Source organism: Phaseolus vulgaris, chromosome 10, assembly GCF_051622355.1.
Source record: "Phaseolus vulgaris cultivar YP4 chromosome 10, ASM5162235v1, whole genome shotgun sequence".
NCBI classification, from domain to species: Eukaryota; Viridiplantae; Streptophyta; class Magnoliopsida; order Fabales; family Fabaceae; genus Phaseolus; species Phaseolus vulgaris.
Genome location: NC_143507.1, coordinates 37,524,690 through 37,540,477, shown reverse-complemented (window position 1 = coordinate 37,540,477; position 15,788 = coordinate 37,524,690).

Here is a 15,788-nt window from a genome sequence, read left to right as displayed (position 1 = left end):
AATTATTCACTTCGTAGGCTGTACATGAGATGACATCAAACTTCAATCCAGCAGCCAACCAAGTCAAGGTCTCTGATGCCGTTGAATCCTTGAACACCTCATCTTTAAACCAAGGCATGAAAGTTCTATTATGTTCCATCAAGACCCATTTCTCTGCTTGTCTTGGGTTATTTGCCTTCACAATGGCTTTATGAGCTTCTATGTAAGGTACAACTTCATCTGTGTTATTCAATATGTACAAATGTGCTTGCAAGACTTCTGATCGAGATTTGCTTACAATATTCACACCACGTAAACATTTAGTTGTAGAACGCCTGTGGTGCCATGAATTAGCTGGAACACCTATTGGATTTGCTTTTGTCATGTACTCTGAACAAAATTCAATACTTTCTTCAGCTATGTACCTTTCAATCATTGAAGCCTCTGGACGATAATGATTTTTCACATAACCTTTCAAAATTTTCATATACCGCTCAACAGGATACATCCATCTTAAGTACATTGGTCCACACAATCTAACCTCTCTTACCAGATGCACCACTAGATGAACCATGATGTCAAAAAAAGACGGAGGAAAAAACATTTCCAATTCACACAAGATAACAAAAATTTCATTTTGAAGTTCATCTAGTTTTGAGGGATCAATGACTTTACAACAGATGGAAGAGAAGAATGAGCACAAACGGGTTATGGTGTGTCTAACATTTTTTGGTAAGATCCCACGGATAGCTACCGGCAACAACTGTTGCATCAAGATGTGACAATCATGAGACTTCAACCCAATTAACTTCAAATCTTGCATTGACACTAGGCTCTTCACATTTGAGGAATGTCCTTGTGGCACTTTCACACCCTTTAGACATTGACAAAAACTAATTTTTTCATCTTTTGACATTGTGTAACAGGCTGGGGGCAAATATGTACGCTTACCCATTTCTATGGGTGCCAACTCGTCGCGTATGTTCATCTCAATCAAATCTAAACGAGCATTTAGACCATCCTTCGTCTTCCCGTTAATGTTAAGAAGTGTACCAATTAAGCTATCACACACATTCTTCTCAACATGCATTACATCTATACAATGTCTGACTTCTAACCTCGACCAGTACGGAAGATCAAAGAAGATTGATTTCTTCTTCCAAATATTTGTCACAGATGACTTTTTTTTGGACTTACCGAAGGTGTGGTCTATGTTATTTACCTTTTGGTAAACCTCAACACCGGTTAATGGAGTTGGTGGACCACTACCCTCTTGGTGTCCATTAAAGGCTTTTTTCAACCTCCAGTAAGGATGATGACTTCTAAGAAACCTCCGATGCCGAAGATATACTGTTTTCCTTCCATGTTTCAATTGTTGAGAAGCAGTGTCTTCTTCGCATATTGGACACGCTTTGTGACCCTTAACACTATAACCTGATAAGTTACCATATGCCAGAAAGTCATTGATGGTGCAAAATAACATGGCATGAAGCTTGAAAGTTTCATTAGCAAATCCGTCAAATACTTCGACACTCTGGTCCCACATTAACTTCTAATCTTCAATTAGGGGACTTAGATAAACATCAATATCATTCCCTGGTTGTTTCGGACCGGATATCATCATAGACAACATCATGTATTTTCGCTTCATGCACAATCCAGGAGGTAAGTTGTAAATAACTAGTAATACAGGCCATGAACTGTGATTTGTACTCATATTACCAAACGGATTCATTCTGTCTGTAGCTAAACCAAGTCGGATATTTCTTGATTCTTTACCAAATTCTGGAAAGTCATCATCAAATTTCTTCCATTGAATAGAATCAGCTGGATGTCGGTACATGCCATCGCATTTCCTCTCATCTGCATGCCATCTAAGATTCTTAGCATCGTCTGGGTTTGCAAACAAACGCTTCATCCTTGGAATGATGGGAAGATACCACATAACCTTCGTTGGGGGTCCATGCTTTTCCATGTCATCAATAGAATCATCATATTTTTGTTTCAACTTATAACGTGATAAACCACACCTCGGACAACTTTTCAACAATTCAAAATCTTTCCGGTATAATATACAATCATTAGGACATGCATGTATCTTTTTGTACTCCATACCCATTGGACAAAGAATCTTTTTGGCCTCGTAATTACGATTAGGTAGACTATTTCCCTCTGGAAGCATATCCTTCAACAGCTGGAGCAATTCCGTGAAGCTTTTATCAGTCCATCCGTTTATTGCCTTCAAATTCATCAATCTTAACACCGCCGACAACCGTGTGAAGTTAGTTGATCCAGAATACAAAGGAGTTTCTGCATCTTTTGACATACTTTCATATCCATGCGCTTTTGCAAAACACTCAGCTCCCACATCACGAATCATGTCCTCCAATCGATCATCATCTCCATCATCGTGTACTGCTTCATCCATGGTAGAACCCACATATTCCTCAGTTACGGAAACACGTGGTAAATTTAATAATTCACCATGCCATGTCCAAGTTGTATAAGATCGAAGAAACCCATCACACAGCAGGTGTTCCCTCATGATATTCACATCCAGTATCCTTCCATTCAAACAGTTAACGCACGGACACCTGATCTTTGCTCCATCATGACCACTAATAATCGCGTTACGCTACGCAAATTGTATAAATTCCTCTACTCCCCTTTCGTACTCATCACTTATACGAACAACATTAATCCAACTTCGATCCATTATATATTTTGGAATATAGTTAGGATTTTCTAATAATTAGTATTCTATTCAATCTCACACATTTTCCGAGGGTCGAACACCCCCGGACTCAATCCAAACACGATATTTCTATTCTAAAAGTAACAATAACTAACATAACATAAAACTTTTATTAAAATGTAATTAACAACTAACTAAATATATAATATAAATTTAAGAAAATAGAAATTATATAATACAAAAATTCAAAATACACACAAATATATAAACTATTAGTTATTAGTTATAAATTCCAAGTTGTATTAGTTATTAATTAAATATATATTATAATACAGAAAAATAACAATTCAAAATATTAAATATAAATTTAAAATATTAAATATAAATTCAAAATATTAAATATAAATTCAAAATATTAAATATAAATTAAATACAACACCAACCTTTAGGTTGATAGTGATCGGAGTGGCGCAGGCGGTGATCGGAGAGGCACAAAACGAAGACGAGGAAGAAGACGAAGACGAAGGCACAGGCGGTGGCGGAAGTTTTCGACTATGACAGTGGCAGTGGCGGAGCTGAAAAAACCGGCGAACCCAATAGAACAGTAACCACCTATATGACAAAAACGAGTTAGGAAACGAAATGACAATGCCAAGGAAGTGAATAATGACAATGACAAAAACGAAAACGAAAACAAACGTTAGAAGCGGAAGAGCGGAGAAGCTGAAACTTACAATGCAAAGGGAGAGCTGAAACAGAAGACGAAACGTTGAAACGAAGAGCGGAGAAGACGAAAGTGAAAGTGAAAACTAGTGGCACGCTTCAATTTTTAGGGTAAAATTGAATTACAAATGCGGTTCTAGGGTAAGACCGCATTTGTAAATCAATTCGAATGATTTACAAATGCGGTCTTTACTATGACCGCATTTGTAAATTATTCGAATTGATTTACAAATGCGGTCTTACCATAAAACCGCATTTGTAAATCAATTTAATTACAAAAATGCCACCGCATTTTTTACAAATGCGTTTAAGCGCAAAGTCGCACTAAATAAGGGGTCGTTGTTTTCATATTTTGTACTAGTGATGCCCATTCAGTAAACCTGCAACTTCTCTTCTCCTGACTTACAACAAGTGAGGGATTGTAAACATGCTTCTACTAATAGTGGAACATACTTTTGATCCACATTTTCATATGAGCTTCTGAACATTTTATGAAATAAAGGATTATTGCGGTCCCTCGTAGGGTTGTCATCAATCTTGCAAACAGGCTGATATTCACTATTCTCATCCACATACTTAGTGAAAAAAATCCCAGCTTCAATCACACAAGTATCATTCACAATAAACCCGCTACCAGGGTTTTTAAGTTCATGTAAAGGTAAGAAATCATTGAAACCATAACAATCGTCATGTGCATTAAAATCAAATTCAGATCCTGGAAAATTAATATACCAAGGGTTAGTTGTTTCGGATTAAAAATAATAAACTCATTAAGGTCAAAACAAATCATAATTTGATTCTTCTACCCAAAACCTCTCCTCCCAAAGCATAATAAGTTGGTTTTTAAATAGATTACAAGGTCTACTTTGACAAAAATAATGAAGAAAAACTTGAAATTTCAAAAGACCGAAGTATGAAAAATACCTTTTTCTTATAGTCATTTTGTCATTAACCTGGTTGGTTACAGCAAAACTGACATTTGCAGTTTTTTTCCAGCCCTCAGGTAAATTAGCACAATCCTTATCTGCTTCTAAATAAATTTGCAAGTAATCGTCCATGCCCCCAATTGGGGTGATAACAATCTGCCTAAAAGCAAAGTTAAAACATTATTAAAACAAACAAAAAAAAAACATAGTGAGAAGCGAAATCAGTAAGCAAAATTTGAACAAAGTACCATCTGTGGCCATCGAGTATAAATTTGTTGGATTAAAGTTCAATGGAAACAACTTTAGAGAAGTTGGTGATGTTCCAATTATACTTCTCAAACATCAACTTAAGCATTTTCTTCTATTCCCCATTTCAGTAACTTACCAATTGCAACCTGATAGAGGCAAAAGATGTTAATATCCACTTGGAAAAAAATAAGAACTGATGAACCCCAGTAGATATTCACACACACAAATTAGAGGTGAAGTTAAATTTTGGAATGTTGAATACACACATAAAGTGAAAGTTGAATAAAATATGAAATATAGGGATTACTGACTTGAATGAATTGGTAACAAAAACAAGTAGATTGGTATGAATGTAGAAGGGTATCATCTTGTTTTATAAGTTAGCATGTGAGTAGGAAAACAAAATTGAATTTTAAAAATAAAGTAAGAAGTGAAGTTATGCATTAAAAAGATTTAAGAATCCGAAAAGATGTTCTGTTTTCTAAAACGGAAAATGAAGAGGTTGTTTTGGATGATGAAAAGATTCAGGTGTGTTTGGATTAGAGGGCGTGGGGGAGTGGAAAGTTGAGGGTGAGTGGGAGTGGAAGTGTGAAGAAAGTTGAGGTTGTTTGGATTGGAGTATGTTAGAGTGGATGTGTGAGAAAAATGTATTGAAATTTGTGAGTAATGTGATAGTTGCAAGAATATTATAAATTATTTTGAATAATAAAGTTTGTAAGATTACAATTTTACCCTTTATATAAAAAAAAATAATGATTAATCCTATTTCATATTTTAGTTAATTATAATTTAAAATTAAAGTATAATTTTATTATTTAATATTTTATTAATTAAAAAATATTTTTTATTTAAGTTAATTTATTTACATAATTTTAATATTATATATGAATATATTTTAGAAAAAAAAATAGAAATTTAGAATATAACATGAATATTATGTAGGTGTCAAAATATATAATATAAAGTCATTACATGAAGAACATAATAATGTTAATTAGAAAAAGAAAAGACATTCTCAGTAATAACATTTGAATTCTTCTTGTGGAGACCTGTTTTCTAGAAGACATATTTTATTCCGTTGTATGATAATAATTTCATCTTTTTCATCGGCAACATCTTCAATGCACCATTTGAAAAAATTACAGCCTAGAACCATGTCACTTATAATCTGTTTTGAAGAAAACAATAAAATTGAACAATGAATAAGTTTAAAATAACATTCTTAAGTTTGTTTCAAACCTAATTGAATAAATTTTACCTTGTAGTTGGGACAACCCAAAAAAAATTTCCAGCATTTTTTTTGTGTTGTCGCTATTCTCAAAACAGCAAATTGTCCACATTTACAAATAGGAGCAACGAAGGCACTTGTACTCCCAGTAGCATGGGTAAAAGTACAACGGTTTTGCGCACTACGGTATCGGTGTAAAAGTACACCAATACAGTTACCCTAAAACGTACTTTTAATTAATTTTAATAAAAAAATTAATAAAAATTACTATATCATTCAATAACATAATTTAATCAAACAACAAATAAATATAAACAAATAAAATAAAATAAAAAACCTAAAATTTCTATTTCTACTTCTAAAAATATTCATTTTAAATACATACATTTTTTTCTTTGTAATAATTTATGTACAATCTAAAATAATATTAACTACAGATTATCAAATTTTATTTGGATTCTGTAAAAATATTATTTATAAATAAAATATTATTTCTTATAAACAATTTAATTTTTAAACACTAATAACTATCTACAATTATTATTACAAATTCAAATTTCTTCTGTAAACTTTTTCTGACTTTTAAAATTACTATAACATTTTTTTTAACATATAATTCTAATACCAATAATTTATGTGAAATACAAATTAAAAAAAATAAGTCAAAATCATATTTCTACTCTAAACTTTTACTGTTTTTTTTAATTACTACAACATTTTTATAATGTTTTTAATTATAACATTAATAAATTATGTTTAATCTACAAAAATGAAAACCCTATAAAAATATTTTTAAAATTTTGAATTCCATTCTGTCAAAATTAAATTTTTTAAATCTGTTTTATAAACAATTCATTTTTAAATAAATAATTACTTTCTACATTTATAATTAAAATATCAATTAAAAATAGCACTTCTAAAATATCAATTACTTTTTAAAAAACCTACAAATTACAAATTTCTATTTCCACTTGTAAAAATATTCATTTTAAATACATTTATTTTTTTCTTATAAACAATTAAATCTTATAACAAAAATTACAAAAACATTTTTTTAATCTTTTCAAGTGATAACATTAATAGTTTTTGTCCAATCTAAAAAAATATTAACCATACAAAATACAAATATTCATTTAAAATAAATAAATCTATTCTCTTATAAACAATTAAATGTTAAAAAAAATTTAACTTTTTATATTTATTATTATAAATATAAACAATATTTATCTAAACTTTTTCAGTTTTCTTTAATCACAACAACATTTTTTTATTTGATTTAATTATAACATTAATAATTTATGTTTAATATAATAAAAAAACCTAAATTTTACAAATTTTTGTTTCCATTATGTAAATCATTCATTTCATACAAATAAATATTTTTCTTAAATGTTAAAAAAATAATAACTATCTACAAAAATTAAAACAATAAATCAAATAAAAGAATTAATTTAATTAACTAAACTCCTTAACATATTTAATTAACTATCTCCTAACTCCTTAACATAATTAACTAAACTAAAGTCTAAACAAATTATATTACAACCAACATTAATTTACTAACGCCTTAACATAATAAACTAAAATAAATTCTAAACAAATTATATTACAAAATCATAATCATTCAAACATAAATATAAAACAGAAATTAAAAAAAATAACTTTACATAAAAAATTTAAAAACCTGAAGATAAGCACTCAAGAACAGCAATAGGGATGACTTATAGGATGAAGAACACACCTGAAAACAACATAAAACAAATTAAGAAACATTTCTATTTCACAAATTTTAGAACATAATCGATTATCCCATCACTTATATACACAAGATAATCGATTATCAACGTATAATCGATTATGTTAGTAGGCAAAAAAACAAACATAATCGATTATGATAATACATAATCGATTAAGACCCCTTTTACACACTTCAGATAATCGATTATGGGTCAAAATTTTTACAGAGGTTATTGGCTTAACTTAATCGATTATCTACACCATAATCGATTATTTGACCTGTGCTATTTCAGCCTTAATCGATTAAGCAACATTCAAACACATACACTCACCTCAGATCAACCCAGAGATGAACAACCTATACGTAACTCAAGCCCCTACCACACACTATGACTTACGAATCTCTCCAACTACACACTCTATGGATTCGCTTTCTTTGCTTATCTGTGAATGAAGGAACCGGCTTCATGCAGCTTCATCGTTTTATAAAGAAACCAGGTTCCACACCTACCTCACCCACTTCATTAATGACCTTTCAAACTTTCACATGGTCAAACGATTCCTGAGCCAAGTCAGGAATCTGATGCTTTCATGTGGCATGCATGCAGGGCCACTGTTCTCCTTGATTCCAGCACAAAAGCAAGGGCAAGATTGTAAGTTCGTGTGGATGACTTGGCACTCGCTCTCCACGGTGCAACTTTCTCTTCATCTGAAAGGAGAAGCACAATTCACTCACCTTTTTCTTTCCTTCCACCCTCACCCGCAACAATGCATGGATCCAAACCTAGGGTGGTGTTATGACTTCCGTCGTCGACAACAGTACCACCCCTGGAAGCAAACAAGCCCTCAGTTATTAATTTATTTTGGTTATTTCGTCATTTTATAATTACTTAAATTTAAAACTAAAAAAAGTAGTTATTATTAAATTTGAAAGAACTATTTGAGAGGTGCACTACATTTATTATTCTTAATTACTCTCCATGTAGCAGTTTTACAAATTTCTTTAAGAAACCGTTTTTATGATTCTCCACTACGTATAAACCACTTACTCTACTTCCCACTTTCTCTCACTTTCCTTCCCACGCACCTACTCTCCACATTCTTTTATAGGAATAAGTTGATAGTATGTTTTTCATGTTTTATTGTTTTATTAATAGGTATAAATTTTCAGTTTTTATTGTGTTGTAATATGTGAGTTTTTAAAGACAAAAACAGTCTTATGAAATCAGTTAAGTTTCCTGTTTTGTTCTTTCAAGTAAGCCACCTCATCTGCCTGCCGACGCCATTCTTCTTCCTGTTTGCGTTGATCCTCTTCCTAACGCAGTTGATCCGCTATTCCCTTCTGTCGTAGTTCTTCCATCTGAGCTTGGAGGGCCTGGATCATCAAGATTTGCTCTTCCGCCATGCCATCGGTGTTGGTGTTGTTCATTGTCGATACCATCGCCACTCGTTGGAGTCCTTGCGTTTTGGAAGTCAGAAATTACTCGGGTCCCACAGTGGACGCCAATTGTACCTGTATGGATGATGAGGCCTAAGTAATGTGATGGAGGAGGGCCAAGCACATCTAGCCATGAAAGCCAAAGCCCAACACTATACCATGAAGAGCGTCTAGACCATGATGAGCGTCTAGCTAGAAGGAAGGAGCGTCTAGGACGTGAAGAGGAAAGGCTACCCATGGAGCGTCTAGGAGGAGACCTAGACCGTCTAGGGCCTATCACAAGGTCAATGGCTAAGCATATTCAAGCCCAATTGAATGAAACCACGGATGGAAGAGAGAAAGCTTTGTACATGTTGCATAAAGGCCCATTAGGGGTGCTTAGTAATTAGAGTAGTGTAGAAAGCATATTTGAGTGAAACATTCTAGAAACTCTCTAGGCTTGGCCGGTCATGAGCACATGGCACATGTGCTTTGTGAATTGCATTTAATTTGGCTTTCATTTCATTAGACATTAGCTTAAAACTTACGACCATTTAGCTTATAAATAGGAAGGCCTACACCTTGTATTTGCAAGTTTATTGTGAGTAAAGTTATGCTGCCATTTTGTGCCAAACTTTGCTTCTCCCTAGAACTCTAGGTTCTAAACTTCACATCCTTCACCTCTCCTTGGGCTGGCCGAACCTCCCAATATTCATACACCTCATGCACCTTCAAGATCAACACCACTTAGGAGGATCTTGCACACACTCATACATAGCTTCCGCACCATATCTTACATGATTCAAGAAGACCTTCATGAAATTTGCCATCATTTGGTATCATGAGCTTGGGTTCTTCAAGATGAGTTGCTTTTGGTCTTTTCATTTCTAGTTCTTCTTTACTTTCATGTTGTTCATCTTATTTTCCATAATTGTCTTGCTGTTTTTTACATTTTAATTTGTTTTGGTGTGCTTTGTGGAAGATCCAACCGAAACACTTTTGTTCAATTGATCTTGAACAAGTTCTTGTGCAAATTGTGATAGGATTCCATACACCTTTGAGTTGCTATTTTCTTTTAGGCTTTTGAGTCTTTATTGCTTTCTTATTTGGTTCATATTATGCTTTTGAGTCTTTAATTTCTGAATCTTATATGTTTTGTCAAGTCATGTTCATCCACAATGTCCACAATTCTTAGTAGTCCTTTATTTGGATTGATTGTTTCTTGATTTTGGGTATCTTTAATTGCTTTGAATCTGCTGTTCTTTGATCTTTTGGTGCCTTTTTAATTTTAGTTTGAGTTCATATTGTGTTTAGATCCTACACAATTCTTTTTCACAAATTCCATTGTGTTTAAATTTTGGTATCTTGCTGTTTTTGTTTCCAGTTTCCAGAATCCCCTGTTTCAAATTTTCTGTGCTGGCTGTTTTGTTCCAGAAAAATATTTTCACTCATAGGAAAATTTTGATTCTCTGGAATATGCAAGTTTGAAGTGTTATAGAAAGGACAAAAAAAGAATTAGTCCAAAAGAATCAACAGAAAAAAAAATGATAAATCTTTTAAAATCAGTGTGCAAATCTGAGGCGTTACAGCTGGCGTAACTGAACACCAAAATTGCAAAATTTATTAAAACAAAATGGTGCATGCGTTTTGAGTGATTCCAAAGCCAGATTTTAGCTAAGATCTTGAATATCTTGCATATCAAATTTCAGAATCATATCTTAAAAACACAGCTCAGCATAAATTGGGGAAAAACACGTTTCTGGCCCACAACATTTTCCAGTGGTGCTGTTTTTTTTATTTGGTCATCTAATTCTAGTGCCATTCTTAGGATTCTTTTGTGTGCCTACCTTTATTTTTGGTACCTTTTATTTACTTGCTTAATATTTCTTGGACCTCTTTCTAGTTGTCATAATCTAACTCCTTTTGGTGGTACTGTTTTATTCAATTACATTGTTTCTTGCTTTTGTTCTTTGACCTCTAATTTGGTGCTGGAATTTATTTCTCCTTTGGTGCTTAATTGAATGGAAACTTGACTTGGGTAAGGTCTAGTCTTTTGATAGGTGCTGGAATTGGAGAATTAAAACCTTCATTCTAAGGGGAAACAAAGCCAAGGCCGAAACAAGCTTTCTTGAAAAACACTACAAACACTTGGAGGGCCAACAAGCAAAGACAACAAGGAAGTGCATTTAGCAAAAAGAGGATCAACAAAGGGAGTTTTCTTAATTTCCTTACAACTTAATTTGTGTTAACTACCTCTTAATTACGTTTTAGACGGTGAGTGTGTCTTCAAGGGCTCAAAGTGTCCAAGAAGTCTCACCTAGGGCCGACTAGTATAGAATTCTTAATTAGCAATTGTTAATTGTTTGTAATTTCCTTTTCTTTGCTTAGTAGTGACGCTTTGCATGCTTATTTTGTTAAGTTTGTGATAAACCGTCTAGCTTTGTTGATTAGTTAGCATACATTGTTTTCTTGCATTGAAAAAAAGTTTTGATTTCTCAACTTAATTGTGTTCTAAGTAGTTTACTAAGAGGAAGTTTTGTGTGAAGACATTGAGGGATAGTTTTTGGCTAAGGCAAAGGCTTGGTACTTAAGTAGTCCTTTGTGACTCACCTCCCTTACCTGGAAAACTACCTTCTTTGACTTTCCTAAATTTCCTTAAAGTAAAACACTTATATACACAAAAACTTTAGCCATGTCTTCAACTCCTCACTCTCCAAAGTCTATTGAAAGTGAAGTCAAATCTATAAAATCTCTTTTAAAAGAAGTTTCACAAGCTGTACAAATGATTTCCTTTAGACAATTGGAGAATGAGAATAAAATCAATGAATTGGCTAAAGCCCAAGAGGAGAAATCCCAAAAATCACAAAAAAAAGAAAAACTCATACTCATGCATCTAGGAGTAATGAGTCTCTAGGGGAGGGAAGCCTTAGAATTAATGACTACTACCAACCACCCCCTAGAATGAATAGGCAAAGGGAGCAAGAGGTGCCAAGGGAAACTAGAGTAGACCTACCTCATTTTCATGGAAAGGAAAATGTAGAAATCTATCTAGATTGGGAGATGAAGGTAGAACAACTCTTTGCTTGCCATAGGGTAAGTGAGGAACATAAAGTACCCTTAGCCGCCCTTAGCTTCCAAGGGAACGCCATGTATTGGTGGACCTCTCTCGAAAGAGAAAGGCGTCTTCATAGGGAACCTCCCATTACATATTGGAATGACCTTAGGGGAGCCCTAAGACGCCGACACATACCTTCCTACTACTATAGGGAGTTGATGGACAAGCTCCAAAGACTCCAACAAAAAAACATGAGTGTGGAAGAGTATAGACAAAAAATAAAGCTCTACATGATGAGAGCCTCCATTAAAGAAGAGGAGGATACCACAGTAGCTAGGTTCCTTAGTGGCCTATCACTTGAGATAAGAGATAGAGTGGAGCTCTTACCTTACCAAGACTTGAATGATTTGGTTCAACTTTGCATTAAAGTTGAGCAACAAATTTTACGCAAAACATCAAGTCAAAAGGTGAGCCCTTACTCTAACTTTTATCCCAAGAAAAAGTTCAGAAGGGAGGGTAGTACATCAAAAGAAAAACCAAAAGAACCTACCAAACCTTTTACCAAATAAACCTCCACCCCACCCATCCGAGCTAGAGATGTCAAGTGTTTCAAGTGCTATGGTAGAGGGCATGTGCAAGCACAATGTCCAAACCAAAGGACTTTGTTTCTTAAGGGTGTAGATGAGTACACTAGTGGCGAGGATGAGCCTAGTGAGAGAGAGGAGGGGGGAGAGGATGAGAGGGTAGCTCCACTAGAGGGAGAATTGCTTATGATTAGGAGAACCCTCAACAATCACCCTAGCACATCCATTGAAACAGAAAGAGAGAACATATTTCATACAAGATGCAATGTTTTAGAAAACATATGCTCTCTCATTGTGGATAGTGGATCTAGTTGCAATTGTTGTAGTGCTAGGATGGTGGAGAAGCTTAAGCTACAAGTAGTTCCTCACCCAAAACCTTATAAACTTCAATGGCTTAATGAAAATGGGGAACTACATGTAGACAAGCAAGTGGAAATCAAGTTTTCCATAGGGAACTACAAAGATAAGGTTTTATGTGATGTAGTACCTATGGAAGCTTGTCATATTGTATTAGGGAGACCATGGCAATTTGATAAGAAAACCTTGCATGATGGTCTCACTAACGAAATTTCCTTCACCCACAAGTATAAAAAGTTTGTACTTAGTCCTTTACCACATTCTCAAGTGGTAAAAGACCAAATACAAATGAAGCAAAAGAGGGATGAGGAAAACAAAAAAAAAAAGAGCGCTAGAAAAAGAGAAAATCCTTAGGGATAGGAAGGCGTGGGAGAAGAGTGTTCCTTCCCACAAGGTTGGTCAACAAGAAAAGCCTCTTGAAAACGTTTTTGAAAATTTGCTTCTTGTTGAACAACAAAGCCTTATCTTTTGTAAAGGAGCACTTACATGCACTGCCACAAGTAGTGAACTTATGAATTTACCTCCTCAAATAGAAAACATTTTAAGTGAATTTGAAGATCTATTCTCCCATGAGGGGCCCATTGGGCTTCCTCCCCTTAGGGGGATAGAACATCAAATTGACTTCATTCCGGGGGCAAGCCTACCAAATAGGCCTGCTTATAGAACCAACCCCGAGGAAACAAAGGAGATAGAATCACAAGTTCAAGACTTGTTGGAGAAGGGTTGGGTTCAAAAGAGCCTAAGCCCTTGTGTTGTACCTGTCTTGTTGGTGCCCAAAAAGGATGGGAAATGGCGCATGTGTTGTGATTGTCGAGCAATCAACAACATCACCATCAAGTATAGGCATCCAATCCCAAGGCTTGACGATATGCTTGATGAATTGCATGGGTCAACTCTATTCTCCAAAATTGACCTTAAAAGTGGATATCACCAAATTCAAATCAAGGAGGGTGATGAGTGGAAAACCGCTTTTAAGACCAAATTTGGATTATATGAGTGGTTGGTGATGCCCTTTGGGCTTACTAATGCCCCAAGTACATTCATGAGGCTTATGAATCACACCTTGAGGGATTGTATAGGTAAATATGTAGTAGTTTATTTTGATGATATCTTAGTATATAGTAAAACCCTAGAAGACCATCTAAGTCACCTTAGGGAAGTTCTTCTAGTGCTTAGAAAAAATAGTCTTTTTGCAAATAGGGATAAGTGTACCTTTTGTGTAGATAGTGTAGTTTTCTTAGGCTTCACAGTAAACAAAAAGGGGGTGCATGTAGATCCCGAGAAAATCAAAGCCATCCGCGAGTGGCCAACTCCACAAAATGTAAGTGATGTAAGAAGTTTTCATGGGTTAGCTAGCTTCTATAGAAGGTTTATGCCTAATTTTTCTAGTCTAGCTTCTCCTTTGAATGAACTTGTTAAAAAAGATGTTGCATTTTGTTGGAATGAAAAGCATGAGCAAGCCTTCCAAAGGCTAAAAGCTCAACTCACCAATGCACCAATTCTATCTCTCCCAAATTTTTCCAAAACTTTTGAGATAGAGTGTGATGCATCGGGGGTAGGCATAGGTGCGGTTTTGTTGCAAGGTGGACACCCCATTGCTTATTTTAGTGAAAAACTCCATGGTGCCACCCTCAACTACCCCACCTATGACAAAGAGCTTTATGCTCTTGTGCGAGCCCTAAAGACTTGGGAACACTACCTTGTGTCCAAAGAATTTGTCATCCATAGTGATCACGAGTCTTTAAAATACTTAAAGGGCCAACACAATCTCAACAAGAGACATGCTAAATGGATGGAATTTCTTGAACAATTTCCTTATGTAATCAAATACAAGAAAGGAAGCACCAATATAGTGGCCGATGCTCTTTCAAGACGGCATACACTCTTTTCAAAATTGGGTGCCCAAATTCTTGGATTTGACCACATAAGAGAGTTTTACCAAGAAGATCAAGAACTCTCATCCATCTATGCCCAATGTCTACATTGAGCGCAAGGAGGTTACTATGTGTCCGAGGGATATCTTTTTAAAGAGGGAAAACTTTGCATTCCCCAAGGAACACACAGGAAACTCCTTGTCAAAGAATCACATTTTGGAGTTGATAAGACTCTAGATCTTTTAAAAGCAAAATTTTGTTGGCCACACATGAGGAAAGATGTCCAACGACATTGTTCTAGATGCATCTCATGTTTAAAAGCAAAGTCTAGAACAATGCCTCATGGACTCTACACCCCTTTGCCGATTGCAAATGCTCCTTGGGAAGACATTAGCATGGATTTCATTTTAGGACTTCCTAGGACTGCAAGAGGCCATGACTCTATCTTTGTGGTAGTGGACCGTTTTAGCAAAATGTCCCATTTTATTCCATGCCACAAGGTAGATGATGCTCAAAATATTTCTAAACTCTTCTTTAGAGAAGTGGTGAGACTCCATGGTCTCCCTAGAAGTATAGTGTCCTATAGAGATCCCAAGTTTATAAGCCACTTTTGGAAAACTCTTTGGGGTAAACTTGGAACAAGACTACAATTTTCAACTTCTTGTCATCCTCAAACGGATGGGCAAACCGAAGTAGTCAATAGATCTCTTGGAACTATGCTTAAGGCTATCATGAAGGGCAGCCACAAATCTTGGGATGAGTATCTTCCCCACATTGAATTTGCTTACAATCGAGTAGTTCACAAGACTATTAATGCTTCGCCTTTTGAAGTAGTATATGGTTTTAATCCTCTCACACCTATGGATTTGATACCTCTTCCTAATCCACAAGATTTTGTGCATAAGGAAGGAGTAATCAAAGCTGACTTTGTAAAGAAAATGCATGAGAAGATTAAACTCCAAAT